Source organism: Typopeltis vanoorti, chromosome 1 (assembly GCF_054136105.1).
Source record: "Typopeltis vanoorti isolate ZY-2024b chromosome 1, IOZ_Tvanoo_1.0, whole genome shotgun sequence".
In the NCBI taxonomy this organism is placed as follows: Eukaryota; Metazoa; Arthropoda; class Arachnida; order Uropygi; family Thelyphonidae; genus Typopeltis; species Typopeltis vanoorti.
Genome location: NC_143549.1, coordinates 139,129,609 through 139,147,661, shown reverse-complemented (window position 1 = coordinate 139,147,661; position 18,053 = coordinate 139,129,609). Strand labels below are relative to the sequence as shown.

At 36.0% G+C, this 18,053-nt stretch overlaps 1 protein-coding gene across 1 annotated transcript in view; it reads right to left on the bottom strand.

Annotated features, from left to right (window-relative positions):
- The window catches only part of LOC150110472 (Rieske domain-containing protein-like), a 59,898-nt gene extending 43,450 nt beyond the window's left edge, over positions 1 to 16,448 (bottom strand). Inside the window, exon 1 of the mRNA XM_090394008.1 lies at positions 16,280 to 16,448. The gene's annotated coding sequence lies outside the window, so the exon portion shown is untranslated. The remainder of the gene's footprint in view (positions 1 to 16,279) is intronic.
- Positions 16,449 to 18,053: the final 1,605 nt, after the last annotated feature.

Genomic DNA, 18,053 nt, shown 5'->3' with positions numbered 1-18,053 from the left:
ACATTAAAGAAAACATAACTATGGAATTAAACAGCACATCAGGCTATGTAGTACAAGGATGTACATGGAAATTAGCAGCTACACTGACTGAGCTGTTTAATTTAAGCCTTAGTTCTGGGAAAGATGTCTATGATGTGCAAAACAGTTCTACTCCAAGAAAGTAGCAGCAAATTATAAGCCAATCAGAATCTCTGGAGTGGTGGTTAAGGTATAAGAGAAGGTGGCAAAATAATTCAGTACTGAATGGACAGGAATATGAAGAGTGGGTAGAGTAAGTAAGACAAGACTTGTTCTTCTGAATAGTAGGTTTTGTTTTATTGATTTGCTTACTTTTTATAATAAAGTGACAACTCAGTTAGATAAAGAAAATGGCTATTCAGTGATACTGCTGGACTTTCAAAGCTATTTGACAAAATACCATATGGAACGCTGTTGAATAAACTGGAAATGGATGTAAATGGTCATTTGGATAAGAAGGTGGCTGATAGACAGGTATCAGGATGTATGGAGTATCTGAGTCTGGAGAAGGCAGATGATTTGTGATATTCTGCAGGAGTTGGTACTTGATCCTCTGATGTTTAATTTGCACATAAATGATATAGGAAATAATTTAATGAAGTCAATGAAGAGGATGTAAAGATTCTGCAGGATGGCATAAACAGATTAACAATATGGGAAAAATAGCTACCAGTTTAATAAAGTCAAGTGTGAGGTCGTGTAGTTTGGGATGAACAGATCTCAAGCTGTGTACTACAGTGATAAAATTGATGAGGCCAGGGATTTCAGGGTGACTATAGACAGGGAGTTGAAATACAGAGTGCATATTATAAAGAAAATGGCTGAAACAGTAGATTAGGTTACTTCAATATTAAAGAACACATCAATAGAGTGAAAGTCTGTGGGCTTCAAAGATTAGTTGATAGGCAAAAAAGAGAGAACATGATAGAAACATATAAGTTATTGAACTTATATGTTTCTATCTTACAGAAACACTTAAATTTTATTTCTATCTTATATGTTTCTAGGGGGATTTACAGGATTATTATTACCACTGTCAGTGCCAGGTTATTTTGCACCCTAGGCAAAGTTTACAAGTGCACCCCTTATTTCATAAACTAAAATGTTTCTAATTGACATTAAACAAAATAAAATTGTCTTTCAGGTTAAATTAATAGGGCATTTTTTATTTTCTTTTTTAATTAATTTGAAAATTCTCTGTTATAATTTATTTACAAAAAAAGTTATAAAATACCGATATTTAATATTTTAAAATGTTAACGTTTTAAAATATTTATCTTAACTGAATTTTAAATAGTGGTAAGTTCAAATCATTTAGGTAAGGAACAAAAAAAGAACCAAGAGTTAAATAGTAAAATTGTGTAATGTGTGAGGAATAAGGAAAAAGAATCGCTACCTAAATCATATATCACTATTTATTTTTGATATTTTAGTAAAGTATGAATAAAGCATAGCTTGAAGTTTTGCGCCCTTGGCGGCTGCCTATTTGCCTAAATGGTAGCGCTGGCCCTGATTATTACCCAAGACCCCATGGAGTCAAAGACTCATCTGGGAGGTCCTTTTATCATACGCACAGCTCATCATACTGTGCTTTAAACATACTCAAATTCTCTGCAGACACCCCACTCTCAGGCAAGGCATTCCAATCATTCACAACTCTGCATGAAAAAAAACCTGCTTTTCACTCCCCTACTCACACCCTCTTTATACAGTTTCCAGGGATGACCTCTGGTTCTCCCCTGATCTCCCCCTATTTTCTGTAGAACCTCTCCAGCATTGATCTTATAACAATCCCCTTACTAACTTGTAGGACTCTATCATATCTCCCCTCTTCCTCCTGTCCACCAGACTCTGCAAATTGCATCTTCTCAATCTTCCCTCATATTTGACATTCCAGAGGTTAGAAACTATCTTAGTCAGTTGCCTCTGGACCCTTTCCAACATCTCTTCGTCCTTCTGAAAACCAGGTGACCAAATCTGGATAAAATAGTCCATGTGTGGCCTAATCAAAGCTTATACAATGGAACAAGAATTTAATGGTTGCTACTTCTACAAGTCAGTTTTCTCTGCATCATTCCCAGAAGCCTTTGTGTTGTCTTCACAATTTTGGCTGTGTCCCCTAAATTTCAGATCTTTATCCACTATCACCCCCAGATCTCTTATTTCCTCCACCTCCGACAATATATCCTCACGAAGCATAAATTCTGCATCCCATCTTTGTTTCCCAAATTTTAAAACCATACATTTTGCGACATTCAGCTCACATCCCCATTGAAGACTTTTTTTCGGTACATGGCAAGAAGGAAGAGAACAAGGGGTGGTCCCTGGAAATTGCATAAAAATGTGGTTAGCAAGGGTACTAAGAGTACATTTTTTTGCTTTGAGGGTGATAAATGGGTGGAATAGGTTGCCAAAGTGGTTGCGAGTGCTTTGTCAGTAATTGAATTCAAGAAAAGATATGGTATATGTGTAAACAATGGCTGGAGTGAATCTCCCACAATGAGTCTGAATTTGTGGAGATGCCGGAGAAATAATAATAATGATAAGAAGAAAGGTGATCTGCAAATTCATGAGCAGTATAAAGCACGGGCTGGAAAGGCAACCAGCAAAGTATGGAAGATAAAACAGATTATGAGAGAAAATCACCTGAATTGACCAAAGGAAATCCTAGCGTTTAACTGTTGGTACACGGAAGAATGATTATGGAAAAATAAGTTTAATGAATGCTGATGGTAGAGAGGTGAGAGAAACAGAAGAAATAGTTGTATTGTTGAATGATCACTTCACACAGTCTGCCCGTTAAGTAATGAGATTGATGTTTTACAGGACAGCCCTTTGAATAAAAGTAACAAACTTGTTTATAATTTTGACCACTAGAGTGCATTGTAATCGCAGTGATGCAGCAGTTTTCATGTGGCAACCGTCGAAGTAAGAGTGTGTGAGTGGAGCATATTAGAAGTCACACCGTGGAGCAAAGAGCTGTGATAAAATTTTATTGTAAATTAGGAAAAACTACTACAGAAGTGTACCAAGATCTAAAAAACGTTTACAGGGATGACTGTCTGAGCCGTGCACAGATGGTTTTCAACATTAAAAAGGACGGAGGGAGTCCTTGGAGGATGAATGATGCTGTGGATGGCCAGTTTCTGCACAGACAAATGAAAATGTGGTGAAAAGATAGAGAAATTGTAGCCCATGACAGGAGTATAACCACCAGGCTACTTGCTGTACAGTTTAGTGCCAGTAAGGAAACAGCCAGATTAATCTTAAAAAGAGATTTGCACAAAAGGAAGATCTGTTCGAAGTTTGTGATGCACATGTTGATGCACGAACAAAGAGAGAGAGCAGAGGGTTATATGTTGTCAAAATTTCATATATCCAGTTGATTAAGATCACGATGTGTTGCAAAGAATTGTCACTGGTGATGAAAGTTGGTGTTTCGGGTTTAATCTAGAAACGAAAGACCAGAGCATTCTCCCCAGAAAAAGAAAGTCAGGTTGCAAAAATCACGAGTCAAGACAACGGTCATTGTTTTGTTTTTTTGATACTGCTGGAATTATTCACAGCAAATTTGTTCCTGAAGGCACTCCTAAATAATACTGACAGTGAACAGTCAGTATTATTTAGGAGTCATGCAACATCTGTATGCCCACATGCGACGTATCAAGAAATAACTGTTCCACAACAATTGGTTTCTGTTGCACGACAACACACCCACACACTATGCACTGCCTGTGAAGCAGTTTCTGACTTTGAAGTTGATCTGTGTGATCAAATATCCCCCCCCCCTCCGTATTTGCAGATTTGGCACCCACAGACTTTTTCCTCTTCCCAAAGATGAAGTGTGCCTTGAAAGGGAAATGCTTCAGTGACATTAGGATATTCAACATGGTGTGACCCAGAGACTGAAGGAGGTTCCCATTCAGGACTCCCACCATGCCTTCAAGCACCTGCAGACAGATGTAAATGTTGTGTGGAGTTGGAGGGAGATTATTTTGAATCTGTGTAATTGACAATTCCAAATACAGTTCTTTGTTTTGATATAATAATTGTTATCTCATTACTTAAAGGACACACACACTGTGTACATGGTGTATCATGTAGGAGGAGAAAATACAGTGAATGATATGACATTTGAGACAAAAACAGAGTTAGTTAAACTGTAGGATATTAAGAAATCTCAATGTGAATACAGCTACCAAGATATCAACCTGTAACATAGTAAAGTGCGAAGATAATGTGAAGAAAATGACAAGTGGCCATAACCAGGTTTTTTAAGTCTTAGTACTGACAGAATGACAAGGCAGTGAACAGGGGGCAAAATTGTTCCATTACATAACTGAATTTTCAAGACTGAAAAGCAAATTGCAGTCCAATTAGTATCTATTCCTGAATTCTTGGGAGACAGAATTCAGGAATGGATGGATAAGAATATGCTACTTTATGGGGCAGAGAATGGTTTTGTAAAAGATAGGTCTTGCCTTAATAATTTACTCACTTTCTACGATAAAGTAACAGTTGAGTAAGGAAAATGGACATACTAGGAAGTTGCTTGATTTTGCAAAAGCATTTGGCATACCACATGGAACTCAAAAGTTGGACCAAACTGGAACGAACATAAAGCTGCAGACATATATAAGAGGATGGCAGATACACCTCAGAGTAATATATTGTGGAGCTGAATTAAAGGGAAGAGATGAGAGTGGAATGCCACAGGGATTATTCCCCTGTATTTGGCCACTGCTGTTCAATTTGTATACATCAATGACAATGAGAATAATTTGAGGGAGGAATATTCAGTTGGTTGCTAATTCCAAATTGGGGAAAGCAATAGTTTAATAAAGGTGATGTAGAGATCCTGCAGGATGACTTAAATAGACTGGTAGTTTGGGAAAAGAATACATGTCCAACTGTAAAGTTATGCACTTTGGGATATAAATAAATAAATCAAAATAAAAGCCACATATTGTGCATTACACAGATCAGAAGAGAAATTTAGGACTAATAGTGAACAGAGCTGAAGTTCAGAGAACATACTGTAAAAGTGGGCAAAATATTTCAAGGATCACTTGAATGTTCGCTGGCCTGGTTGGCCAAGTGGTTAGCGTATCCGCTTTCCAGCCAAAAGGCTGTGGATTCAAATCCGCCGTGGGCATGGATGTTTGTGATTGTCTGTGAAAATACCAGTGGTGATAGTAATGGACAGTAGATGGTGCTGGTGTAGAATGTGGTTCACTGTAGTTGGTGGATTGAGTGGTGGCGACTGAGAGTTGTAGAGTAGATCCCTCCCTTGATGAGTCTTTGGACTCCTTGGAGGTGTCATGTAATAATAATAGTAATAATGTTAAGAAACGCTGACAAGCAGGGATAAGTAAGTTATGCCTCTTGATACAATTACATCTGGATTACTGAGTGTAAAATTGATTAGATGTGATGGAGAGGATTCAGAGGTGAGTAAATTTACTCCACAAACCAGTCAAAATGGTGACTGGTTTGTGGAGTAAATATAGCTGACAGGCAATATGAGAGAAGCATCTAAAGAGATTTTATAGAGTAAATGCTAAAGTTTTCCAGTATATGACTGGGCAGGAGAAAACAAAAGGTAACCTCTGGAAGTTATAATATGAATGTGATTAGCAAGAGTCTAAGGAGTAGATTCTTTGATTGCAGAGTGATAAATGAGTGGTCATAAGTACTTTGTCAGTGACTTTAAGGGAGGTATGATCAGGCATTGTGTCAATTGTGGGACTCCAATGATGAACTTTCAGACTCCATATAAAATTTCCATGTAATAATAATAATTATTATTATTATTTATATGGAGTACCCCATGGAGTCAAGTCTCATCGCAGGACACCCACTCCACTCATTAACACAACACCTATCATATATCTCCTTAAACCTATTCACTGTTGGAGCACTCACAATCATCATCATCATCATCATCATGCGTATCGAGGATTTAGGCCTAGCATCGCCTGTTCAGGCTTTAGAAGTCATTGTTGAATTGTTTAAGAGGAAGTCCTGGTTTTCTTTTTCCTAATAGCTTGCTTTAAGGCTTGTTTGGTAATCTTTCTATTTTCATTCTTTGAACGTGTTCCATCCATTTATGTTTATATTTTTTAATTTTTTCTATTACTGGTTCTTGGTTTAATTCTTTCATAATTTCTTCGTTTCTTTTGTGATCAAATAGGGTATACTTTGCAGTTTTTCTCATAAACTTCATTATTGTTGTTATTAATCTTTGTCTTTTTGTTTTATTGTTCAGATTTCGCTTCCATACATTAAGACTGGTAGGGCTAATGTATTGTATACTTTTAGTCTGGTTTGTTTTTGAATTAAGTTTGGTTTAAATGTAGAGTTAATTACACCTGTTATTTTTAAATATTTTGCAATTTTTACATTTATATCTTTTTCATTTTCATATGTGATCATACATCCTAGATAGTTAAATGAATTCACCTGTTCTAAGATCTTGTTATCTATTACTATTTTAGTTCTTGCTGGATCTTATCCACTAAAGGCCATAGTTTTTGATTTTTCTGTTGATATTATCATACCATAATCTTTGGCTATCTCATTTAGATCTAAAATAGCTTTCTGTAAGTTATCTGCAGAATTTGTAATTATTATTTGGTCGTCAGCAAAAAGGAGTGTGTTTAAGTTCACTGTAGGAGAAAGTTTAATTCCTTGATGTAAATTTTTATTCCATTTTATTATTATTTCATTTAAGTAGATATTAAAAAGAGTTGCTGAGAGGGGACATCCCTGTCGGACCCCTTGGTTTATCTCTCGTATATGATAGCTCGTGATTTAATCTTATTTGTATTTGGTTATTTCCATATATACTTGTGATAACTTTTAGGATATTATTTGGTATTTGTCTTTCTTTTAATATGTTAAATAATGTTTCTTTTAACTTTGTCAAATGCTTTTTCAAAGTCAATAAATGCAATATGTGTTTCTAAATTGTATTCTCTTCTTTTCTCTATTATTAATTTTAGGCAAAAGGCCAGGTCTATACATGATCGTCCTTTTCTAAATCCATTCTGGACTTCTAAAATACAAGTTTTCAGAATATTTCATTAGTTTACTATTTAAGATTCTGCTATATATTTTGTAACAGGAATTTAGTATACTGATACCTCTATAGTTTTTAGGGTCATCTCTATTACCTTTTTTAAAGATAGGAATCACAATTGCTTTTTTCCATTCTATTGGGGGGATACCAGTTGAATAAATTTTATTTAAAAATAAGTCTTTCTTTGAATCTTGTTCCTGGATATTTATATAGTTCTGAACCTAGCTTATCTTCTCCAGATGATTTTCTGATTCTTTCAGGCTGATTTCTAATTCTTCTTTAGTTATTTCCTTTTCATTTTCATTAGTTGTTTGCCAGTTGTCTTTTTTAAAAGATTTGTCTGTCCACAATTCTGTGTAGTAATTTAGAAATTCTAATTTATTTCAATTTGGTGTTTAATTTTATGTTTTCTTTGGTATCTGCATTTAAGTGTTTCAAAATCTTATATACATTGGGTCTTATTTTATATAAATCATGTTCTAAATTAGAAACAAATTTGTTCCATGATTCTCTCTGTCTTTTTCTGACTTCTCTTTTAGCTATGGCTCTTATTCTTTTATATTCTACTAGGGGGCTCTGCCCCCTGGTGCCCAAAACCCCCCATATTCCAGACTGGTAGGCCAGTTCTCCTTGAATTCTGATAACTCGAAATTCGAAGACTCGAAAGGGGGTTCTACCCCCACCCCCTTGCACCTACGGCACCCCCCCCCCCGAGTTCCGGACCGGTAGGCCAGTTCTCCTTGAATTCTGATGACTCGAAACGGAGGTTCCTCCCCGGCCCAGGCACCTATGGCGCCCATCTCCGCGAGTTCCGGACTGGTAGGCCAGTTCTCCCAAGTTTCAAAACGTTTCAAATAACTTGAAAAAAACGTGACAGAAAAACGTTACACAAAAAGGCTTATAATTTTATATGTATAGGGTAGATTTCATCTTCTAATCTTTTACTGTTTAACCATTTGTGATAGGCTTCTTTTTGATTATTTCTTTGATTGTATCATCCCAGATCTTCAGTTTTTTCCTTTTATTGAGTTTTTTGGTCTTTCCCAAGTTTTCATTTGCTGCATTTAGTATCATTTTTATATTAAGTCATTCTATTTCTATTTCTTCATTTTGTTTTATTTTATCTAGATATTGGTTAATTCTTTGTTCATATAGCCATTGTACATTTGTGTCATTCAATAGTCTAGTTTTATAAACAAATGTTTCAAATTTTCTTTCTGTTCTTGTTACTTGTAGCCATTTAGGTGGTAATCTTAATTTTATTTTAACAAGGAAGTGGTCACTGCTTATTTCATATCCTCTGTGAACTCTAACATCTAGTGAAAATTTTGATGTCTTTTCATTTAATATAAAATAATCTAATATTGATTTTAATCCTCTTGCTGCCCAAGTATATTTATGTATGTCTTTATGTTTATAGAAGGAATTCATTATTTTTAGGTTATTACAAACTACAAAGTCAATCAATTTTTTACCAATCCTGTTTAGAGTATGTTTTCCGTGTATTCCTATATTATTATTAATTTTCGTGTTTTCAATTCTTGTATGTCTCCTACTAAAATTACGTAATCATTTTTATTTATTTTATTATATATGTTTTGTAGCTGATTATAAAAATCAATATTATCCTGTTCTCATCCTTCTTCTGGGGCATATAAACCAATTATTGTTAAATAGCCTCTATCTATTTTCCAATCCATTCCACTCGGTTCACCACTCTCCAAGTAAAGAACCTAGTCCACACACACCCTTACTTACTACACTCAGACAACTTCCAAGTACTCCCTACTCCCCATGCATTGAAAAATTTCTTCTGTGTCAATCTTATAGAATCCCTTTAGTAACTTATAAGTTTCTATCATATTCCCTCTCCTATGCCTGTTAGCTAAACTCTGCAACCCACACACCCTCAATTTATCCTCGTGGGGGAACATTCCACAGACCTATCACCAGCTTGGTCACTCATCTCTGAATCCTCTCCACCACCTCCCAATCCCCAAGAAATGTAGGTGACCAAATCTATGCAGAGTAGTATCCAAGTAATTTTCTGAGCTATTTTGCAAACTCTTGCAATATGTCCTCTGAATTTCAAATCTCTATCCACCATCACTCCCATATCCCTAGCCTTGTCAATTTTCTGTAAATGAGTACCATCACTATGATACAAAGTGTGTAATCTTTTTGTTCCAAAGTGCATTACCTTACATTTTACTTTTCACCACTGTCCTTTGCCCATACTGCCAATTTATTTAAATCATCCTGCGAGATATCTACATTACCTTTATCAACTATTGCCATCCCTAGTTTTGCATAATCTGCAAATAACCGAATATCTCCCTATAAATCTTCCGCTATATCAGTAATGTACAAATTAAAGAGTAGTGGTCTTAGTACAGAACCCTGTGGCACTCCGCTAGTCGCCCTCATTTGCCCTGATTCCATTCCACCATACACTACCCTCTGATCTATCAGCCACCACCTATCCATTCCCATTTGCTCCAACTTGTGTTATAGTTTTTCCATGCAGTATTCTGTCAAATGCAAAGGCATTTGACAGAATTTGAAAGTTTTTTAAAACTTCATAAAACAAAATTCTCTAAAACAAAACAGTCAGAATAAATTAACAGACGATTCTGAAAAAGGAATCTTAGTAGCAAGGTGAATCCTTTGACTGGAAAAGTGAAACTGCCAATAAGTGAATAGTAAATAAAAGCAGATATTAAGTATACATTCTATTTCAATGTTTCTTCAAGGATGCCAGTGATATTTTATTGGAAAATGCAATTAGAGAAATCTGAAACTCTAAAGTGGCATTAATAAAGATGCTCTACTTTAATACTTTGTTTACAAAGTAATAAAAGAAACTGTTTTTTCACTGGTAATGAATTCGTGATTTATGATTCTTGTAGTTAAATTGCCTGAAGGAAGAATAATTATACTTAATGGTACAGCGAGGATGACTAAAACAATATATTATTATTATTTTTGGTAACCTCCATGGAGTCAACAGACGAATCGTAGGAGACCCACTCAACCAGCAATATGTCATAATGAGCTTTAAAGTTATTTACACTACCTGCATTCACAATGCACTCTGGCAATGCATTCCACTCAAAAAATCTATTCCTCACACCCCTCTTCACCACATCTTTATACAACTTCCAGAGATGGCTCCTCGTTCTTTCCATCTTAACATCCACTCTCTTTAAATTTCCTTCTGGATTAATCCAATAAAATCCCTTAACTAACTTGAAGGTCTATCATATCTCCTCTTTTCCTCCTGTCCACTAACCTCTGTAATCCACATTCCCTCAAACACACTTCATAACCAACACTATAGAGTCCTGATATCACTTGGATCATTTGTCTTTGGATCCTCTCTAGTGTTTCCACATCACAATGAAAAACCAGGTGACCAAATCTGAGCATAATAGTCCATGTGTGATCTGACCAGTGCTTTATACAGAGGCCCCACCACCACCTCCTTATCCATGCATGTCAATATACTTTTTATCATAGCAGCAATACGATGTGCAGCCTTTGCAAAACTTGCGATGTGCTCTCTGAACTTCAGTCCACTATCACTCCAAAATACCAAATCTCATCCACTTCCTGAAGTACAGTTCCACCAATTACAGTACTTAGCCTTATATCTCTGTATCCCAAAGTGTAACACCTTGCATTCATTATTAAAACTGCAACCCCAACACATTTGTCCGAGCTAAAAGTATATTCAAATCTTCTTATAGAGAATTAACATTAGCAACCCTGATAATTCTATCCAACTTTGCATCATCATCAGTAAACATTTGAAAATCTCCAGTCAATCTAATTTTCATATATCATTAACAAATAAGTTAACAGTTAGGACCCAAGAACAGAACCCTGAGGCATGCCACTGGTCACCTTTCTTTTCTGAGACGCTGCTCCATCACACACAATAGGTGGCATTGTTCAGAGAGCCAATCTCCAATTCATCTAACCAATATACTATCCATTCCTATTCTCTGCAGGTTGTACACCAATTTATGTGGTAATCTATCAAATGCTTTTGCAAAGTCAAAGAATATCACTGTATATAATTCTTCCTATATGCTAATAAGGAATCACTGCCTGGTCCCATGGAAATTAATAAGTTTTATATTTTGAGAACTGATAAAGAATCGACTCTAATGAACATTTATTGTTTGTAGGAATTTATTTTGAAAAACAAAATGTCCAGTCTGGTAGACTGATTATCAACCAAACTATTAATAAAACAAGTCAGTGAGAGAATGAAAATATTCCTATAAAGATAGAGAGATCTTAAAGTATAGTTTCTATTCAGAAGGCCTGCTTTGGATCCACTCAGTTTTGTAGTTATTAATTTAATTACATTTACCATGTATATAGTTTTATTTAGTTTCATGAAATATATATTTTTTATTTGGTCTCGAGTCAATCACTTCCTGAATTATAAAATGAATGAAGTTAAAAGTCATTGCACCAATTGGTTGAAATTCTGCATATTTACTTAACACTTTATGTAAAAACAGTCTCTTTAAAGAGAACAAATAAATTTGCACAGTCGCATTACAGAGATATACACAAAAATGGTGGTCGACAAGATTTTTAACATAACTGGCACAGGTGACATGATAACAGTAAACATTTTCTATGTGAAATTGCTTAACATAAGAAAAGGATGACATGGAGAGCACAAGTATCTAGGCCTGAAGAACAAACTGTGATAAAGAGTCAAAGTGCAAAGGTCAAACATGAAGGAGTCATGGTCGAGAGATGGCATGCACATGGCCAGTAACCTCAAAAGGAGTTACTGCATTTATGAATAATGGAAGTATCAGAAATAATAATGTGGATGTATTTGTTATATTGCAGAGTCAATTTGCCTGGAAATGATTAGTACTAGTGAAACATGGTTAGATGAGGATACATACATACATACATTCATATTGGTTGGATTTTGCAAACAGAAAGATAAAAACAGAAAAAATGAATTATATATATATATATATATATATATATATATATTACTAAATACTAAAAATCACAAATTTAAGTTCAGATTGTCTTTAATCCATTGGACTGCGTCTGGGGTAGCCTGGAACAGGTCCATCAACGTGCTCTTAAAACTCCACAGTGGGCAGTCATGATTGATGGTCTGTTGATCGGGATGATATACGGATAAGAAAAGAGATCAAGGTTAGAGTATCTTTTGCTACAATAAAAAGGGAGTCTACCAACAGCAACAGTAGCAGCAAGGGAATCATGCAGAAATAATAACATGACAATGCAGGAGAGAAATAGTGAAAATAGTTTGGGCATAGTAGTAGTATTTGGGGTAGTGTTTCTACAGTTAAAATGACCATAATGATTGCTTCATCTTGTTCACTAGATCATTATGGTCATTTTAACTGTAGACCAGTTTATACATTTCCTGGTCATCACCATCCACAATATCCAGGCCTACAGTAGTATAATAATAGGCCTGGAAATTGTGGAGGGTGACAACCAGGAAAATGTATAAACAAATTGATTTAGCAAACAAGTTGAAGGCAATCGTTATGGCCATTTTAACTATAGAAACACAGATTGAATTGATAAAGAGATAGTATCTAGCAGCAAGGAAAATGAGATGAGTGGGGAGGGATGGAACCACCTTGAGGTTTATGTAATGGATTGTGCTTGTGGATCAAAGGTCTTGTAGTTGGTTATTATATCAAACAATGTTATTGTGAAAGAAACTGAATCAGCCTCCTGTTGACAAAAGTGACTATAAGTAGACTTGATACCTTATTTTCTTAAGTCTAATATTTTTTCCTGCATATTTATGATTATTATTCTATAGGTATCTCCATGGAATCAGAAAACTCATCATGGGAGACCCATACCAGCCTTTATATATATACATACACACACAATATCTATCATACCTCTCCTTAAACTGATTCACTATTTAAATGCTCCTATTCTCAAGTCTATCACCTGAAAAGGAAGATGCTATAAAGTTTGGGACTCTTTTTTTTTTTTAATTTTTTTATGTTGGGCCCATACATGAGAGGTTGAGAGATCAACCTATAGTACATTAGAATCGTGTATGGGTTGGGAAAGAAGGTACTTGTTCACACTGGATTTGAATGACTGTATATTGTATTCCTTAGGGAACACATCAAGGGGAAGACTGTTCCATAGTATAGCAGTTGCAGGGATGGAGGAGGAAAACAAACTTGTTCTGTGGATTTCAAGGTGCACTGTGTAGGGATGTTGAGCAGCAGCTGCACGTGTTCCAACAAGCTTAGTACTAAGTGGGGGAATTATTGATGCTATTTCGGATGACCATTTTCCATGAAAATATCTATATAAAACACACAGTGCAGAGACTGATTGTCTGTGTTGACCTTTATCTCTTCATCCTTCTGAAAACCCGGTGACCAAATCTGGCACTTTTCCTAGTTACTCTTGTAAATATATTGCAAGAGTAACTAGAAACAACACAGCAAGCTGTTGCAATCATGAGGGACAGAGTTGCCAATCCTTGAAGGCATTTTTTTTTTTTTTTGCTTTGAAGCTAAATTAGTATATTTTTATGATTCCTCTCAATGAAAATTGTTGTGTGTTGTTATGTATCTATCAATTTTCAGATAAATGAGAAAAGAAAACTACTATGAAGACAAACATGATTTTTATACCATCAGATTTCCATTAAACATGGTGGCAACATTAACTTGCTTAATAAAAATCTATATTAATCTTACAGGCAATTCAACTTTTAGCCACTGCCTGGCATTTTCTTTCTCTTGATAATGTAAATTGCAGCAAATGAGGGATAAGCATGAAACCAGATATGGATAATAGGGTGGCTGATAAACAACACAGTTGTATGTGGCGAAGTTGAAGCAAGGAGGAGACATGCCATGTAGATTTTTACATTAGTCACTGCTAATGTTGACATTAGCAGTGACTAATGGTTTGAAAGGAGGATTATCCAGTCATCTAGTTTGTGTGTTGACAATCACAAACATCCATGCCCATGGTAGCATTCGAATCTGCAGGTTTTGGTTGGCGAGCAGATACTAATCACTTTTCATCTAAAGTTTTGTTACATGAAAGACATTCTGAGAGAGAGAGAGAGAGAGAGGGGGGGGGAAACATACTATTTCCATGCAAGACTGGTTAATGAGTTGTTGAGGAATAACTACTTTACATGACACCTGGTGGAGGCAATATATCGGACACAGGTGTTGGGTTTAATAATAATATTCCACATGGAGATTTGCTTAGGGACAGGAGGGGGGGGGCTCATTCTATAAAACTTTACATTTATCCTAAAAGGTCCAGAGCTCATGTTCCTGTTCAAGCACTAAAAATATCAACCAGGTGATCAGCTTCTGCTCTTCAACAAATCAGTTTCAAATCTACAGCAGACATGCTTGTGTGTCCTGTCAGGTGGTAGATGGCCACCACTACTTACTAAAGACCTGCAGCAAATTATAAAATTTCCATATTATTATTATCCTAAGTTCCTATGGAGTCACAGACTCATCTAGGAGGTCCCTTTTATCATACCATGCCTTAAACACATTCAAAAGTTTGGAAGATGCCATACTTTCAGGCAATGCATTCCAATCATTCACAATTCTGCATGCAAAATACCTACTTCTCACTCCCCTATTCACACCCTCCTTATACAGTTTCCAGGGATGACCTCTTGTTCTCTCCTGATCTCCCACCATTTTATGAAAAACCTCTTCAACATTGATCCTATAACAACCCCCTTACCAACTTGTACTTCTCTATCATATCATCCCTCCTCCTATCCACTAGACTCTGTAAATTTCATCTTCTCAACTCGCCTCATATCACCCAATATCACCTCATATTTAACATTCCAGAGATCAGAAACTACCTTAGTCAGTCAGCTCTGGACCAACATCTTTGTCCTTTTGTAAACAAAATGACCAAATTTCTACATAGTAGTCCATGTGCAGCCTAATGAATCTTATACAGTGGAACAAGAATCTCCTTACTTCAAGTCATTGTTCTCCACATCACTCCAAGAATTCGTTGTGTTGTCCTCACAATTTTGGCAGTGTGTCTTCTAAATGTTAGACCCTTATCCACCATTACCCCAAGATCTCTTATTTCCTCCATCTCCAACAATATATCCCTGCCCAGCATAACTTTTACATCCCATCTTTGTTTCCCAAATTTTAAAACCTTACATTTTGCAACGTAAATTGGCATCCCCCACTCCCATACCCATTCACTCAATCTATTCAAGTCTTCTTGTAATGCCACATGTGCTCCACTCCCCATAGTTCACCCCAACTTTGCATCATCTGCAAACAACTGAATATCCCCATCTAAATCTTTCCCAATATCATTAGCATACAGGTTAAATAGCAACAGCCCTAAAACATACCCCTGAGACTCACCACTTGTGACTTTCCTCTTCTAGGGTATTGCTCACCAATACACAACTTGCTGATACCTACCAGATGGCAATCTCTGATCCAATGCACTGGTCTAATATCCAACCATATCTGCTCTAATCTGACTATCAATTTATCATGTGGTGATCTATCAATATATATATAATCTATATTTTATGGAACTTTTTATAATACAATACAGGTCTCTAATCTGCATATCTCTCTAAATCAAGTCCATATAAATGAAACCAATTTCTTTCATACCGTCTGCTTTTATTATTATTATAAGGCACCTCCAATGACTCATTGTGGGAGATTTAGACCAATATATCTACACACACACACATCCTTTCGCATAATCTAAAAATTACATAATCTAATGCCTTTCTTTTCAACTCTATGCTGTCAAAGCTAACAATTATTTTCAACCCATCTAAGCAGCTCGCCCATATCTCATTTCCAATGTCCTACTCTCAGTGTTATCTTTCTTTCTACATTCAGCTCCCCCATTAAGCACACACCTCAGATAACCGTATTCAGTAAAAATGTCCTCGTACGAAGATGAAATGGATAACATTATCTTCAAAACTATTATTCACTATATTCATATACATTATGATGATTACATCCTCATGCAATGCAATTTCTATCACTCCCTCTCTTCTACATCCTATTCCATTTCCCCCATCTGAAGTAAACAAACCATTCTAGACCAAAAATCACGTTATACATATATACACCAACTCACTTCCATGCCTTTGTTTATTGATCACTTTCACGACTTCAAAAGTGGCTCCAGAGATGTACAAAACATATTAATCTATGAGTGAGAGAACATACCACATAAACTACCCGCGACCTGCACAGAATGCGCAGTAGAATTTTGTTTTTGTCGAGTTGCACGTTAAGTCACCACCGACAAACAGTGTGGCTATATTTCAGAAATTTTAATCAAGGTTTTTTTTTTTTGAGGTTTGTATTACGATCATCATCATTATTATTATATAATATCTCCTGGTACATAACACACTCCTCTCAAAAAATGTCATCCTAAATGCACAATGCCTCTCATACTTAATCTTAAATTCATTCGCTGTTGTAGCATTCGTAACACTATCTGTCAACGTATTATTATTATTATTATTATCATTAAACAGTATTTCCATGGAGTCCGGAAACATCGTAGAAGACTCAAACTAATTATTATACAGACAGTAACCTTTGATACCTCTCATTAATTCTAACTAACTCACTCCATTGCATTCATTCACCACTCTCCACGAAAAAATCTAGTGAGCACACCCGTACTGACTACACTCTTACACAACTTCTATAGAGACCTGTAGTTCTTTGACTACAATTTGTTTCAATATAACAAATGGTCTTTGACTATATGTTATATTGAAAATTTTCCTTAAAATTTGTATCAATTTTATAAAATCCCTTTAATATCTTAAAAGTTTTCTATCATATCCAGTGAACTATGCCAACGAAGGTTGGTCGATCGGTAGAGCCTCTGCTACTAATGGCTCGCAAAACGTTAAGCAGGTTTGAGCGCGGTTAGTAGTTAGAAGGGAGTGCCAATCGTTCGATGGTGTTAGCACATTCTCCCTCGATGAGTCTTTGGACTCCCTGGAGGTGTCACATAATAATAATAACAATATATCCCCTCTTTTTCCGCTTATCAAATAAACGTTGTAACCCACACGCCTGCAAATCACCTCATAGGTAGCATTCAACAGACCTGTCAGCAGCTTACTCACTCATCCTCTTTATAAGATTCAGCCGTATCTTGATTACTCTGCACAGATATGGACACCTGGGTTTCTTGCTGTCGTGATCAGCAAGAAACCCAGGTGTCCATATCTGTGCAGAGTAATCAAGATACGGCTGAATCTTATAAAGAGGAATAATAACTTCTATACCTTTACTTGTTAGCGTGTGAACATCCAAGCAATCCCATGAGATGTTTTACCAAATTTTACAATATTATTATTATTAATTCTGAATAGTTTTTGACATTATTACGGGCAACGCAGGAGTCTTTAGACTCATCGAGGGAGGCCCTAAACATCATAAACTATTCAGCATTTGCACAGTATCTATCATACTTTCTTTCAACTCCTCCTTCACAGACATGGCACACACACACACACACACACACACACACACACACACACACACACACACACACACACACACACACACACACACACACACACACACACACACACACACACACACACACACACACACACACACACACACACACACACACACACACACACACAACAGAGTCTGGCAGCTTATTCCACTCATTCACCACTCCCCAACTAAAAAACTTAGTTCTCACATACTTGCTAACTAAACTCTTGCTCAATTTCTATGGATAGCCCATAGTTCTCCCACCACCACCACCACACTTATTCTGAAAATTTCCTCAGAATTAATTTTGTAAAAATCCCTCAGTAATTTGAATGTCTCAATCGTATCACCCCTTTTCTGCTGATCAACCAGTTTCT